We start from the raw sequence: 2,360 nt of genomic DNA, 5'->3' as shown, positions 1-2,360 counted from the left end.
GCTGGCTCCAAGCAGCTGGATCACAGATCTAAACACAGCTACCTGAAGCATGTCTATGGGAAGGATGTTAGTCTTTCCTTGCCAGGGAGGAAACAGACTCATCTAATCACCAGCTCATTACTGTAAAGAGTAGCTGAGGGTAGGAGTCAAATATTATCCTTCTATCACATCCTCGTTTGGCAAGCTGCTAAAATGTTGCTCTGCCAGAAGAGCAGTCTTCTGAACACCATAAATGCTCTCCCAAGATAAGAAGTCAGCAACCCAGGTGCTGCTAAGAATGGCTTCAGAATGAAGCATTTGCTTTTTTTTTTTAAAGTGCAAGAAATTTTCTCTTTCTTGGTATTTTATTAAGCCTATGGGGATGACTTGATTTCAAACTGCAGTTAAATACTATGGATCATGTTCTAAAAGATAGATGTCAAAATGACTGGGACAAATGTGGCCTTGTGGCCACTCTTCATCTGACATGAAACACCAGCAAAACAACTCTCCAAGTCCTGTGTCCTGGGCATATTCAGGCAGCTGACAGCTATTTAAGAACCTGTCTCTCTCTTGGATGGGGTAACGTTCAAGGTGCCAACACCAATTTGTAATTACATTATGAACTGAGCTATACAATCACTGCCCAGGGCCAGAGAGGCAGGCGTGTAGCTTCCCACAGCCTAACCCAATGCCCTGTCTCCCAAGTTGGGGTGAAAGCCCCCTGCCACAGAAGCCTCACCCAGTGGTCACGTCTGAGGGAGCCTGGCATAAGTGCTGAATGTCACCTACTGCAGTCACAGCCCTCGGCTCCAAGAACACATCCAGAGGAGGAAAAGCCCAGCACCTGCGTAGCACTGAGGGCTTATGATTTTTGCCCCCAAAGTGGGAGACCCGGAGTTAATTTCTTTCTCCGTCTCTGAAGGCACAGGGTGTTGGGTTGCATGGCCATGTTCTGAGGTAGTGATGAAGGGAAGGGGGAGGCCAGAACTGCCACCCACCATTCATGCCTTTCCGCTTGAAATCTGCCTGGCCCCATGCTTGCAGCCTGCATACCCACAGCTCTTGTCCTAAGCAGTGAGATTTGCTCAGCCCCACGCACTTGCAGAGATGCTTTGCCACAGGCAGGCATGGGAAATGATCCACCCATTGAGTTTCTTCTGCAGAACGGGGAGATGCAATGACTTGCTGAGCGACCAAGCTCTTCTTGGCCCAGAGAGCAGAGCAAAGGCTGGATCCAGGCCTCACCAAAACATTTAACCAAATTAAAAAAAAAGAGTGCTTTGTGAAGGTGCAAAATTGCTGAAGTAATTCGCTCTGAAGTTTTTGCTCAGCTGCAGTAATCCTGCCTTGTGGTTTCCTTTGATCCCATATAAAGTAACTCAAGGAAAGCCACCTGTGAGGGATGTCTACTCAAATAGTTAAAAAAAATGAGCTACCCTCAGAAATACTAGTGAAAAAAGGATTTATTTTTTTCAGAAAAAAAAAAGAAGGACCGGAGTTTAATTTCCTTACCTAAATCTTCTCCTCCCTGGGCCAGATTACATGCATAGTTGACTCTGACCCAGATGGATATTTTCCAAAGTCTGCTAGCTCATCAGCACTTCTGCACATCTCAACATGCAGAATATGCAACTCAGTTCAAAAAAGAGAAATCCTCTCAGTCATTTTCTATTTGTAGCTCATCAGCAAGATTATCCTTGAGCTCTGAGTACATTCAAGTCATGGTCCAGATATGAGCAAATAACTTCTTTTTCTCTAAGAAGCTCACTGGTGACTTCAGGAGGACTTGCTAGTGACAGCCGGCACTGGGAGTCCTTTCAGTCTAAGGCACCAAATACACAGTTTCCGAAGCCCTTGAAACTCCAGACTCTCTTTTCAGTGACTGCTTTTATCCAGTCACTTATGCAAAGCCACTTAATGCTGGTACATACCCTGCCTTGGGCAGAGAAGGTCTTTAACAGGGAGACACAAGCTGTTCTTCACAAAGGCTAATAGCATCTTAGAGGCAATATTCAAAAGGGACATGGAAATAGTCTTTAGAGCTACAGGAGGGGAAGGGGCAAAGATCAAAGTATGTCAGACTCAAAACTCGCCTAAGGATTGCCTCTGTGGAGAAACTGCTATTTACAGCCCTTCCAGTCTGCAGGACAGCTCTCAGGCTGGCGTTAGAAGGGGGCACAGCAGGAGCCAGTCGGTGTCACCCTATTTGTGATGAACACCATCACATGGGTGTCTCCACCACAAACGCATCCTCACCAAAGTCCTCAATTCAGTGAGCATACGGGGGCTCCGAGGGCTCAGGACACACACTCCCTGAGTTTTGCATCAACTCTTGAGGCTGATGATGTCACTACAGCCCCCAGTGCTATTTACAGTGC

This window comes from Egretta garzetta, unplaced genomic scaffold (assembly GCF_000687185.1).
Source record: "Egretta garzetta isolate BGI_Z169 unplaced genomic scaffold, ASM68718v1 scaffold193, whole genome shotgun sequence".
Lineage (NCBI taxonomy): Eukaryota > Metazoa > Chordata > Aves > Pelecaniformes > Ardeidae > Egretta > Egretta garzetta.
The sequence above is the reverse complement of the archived record's forward strand: the minus strand, read 5'-3'. Positions refer to the sequence as shown.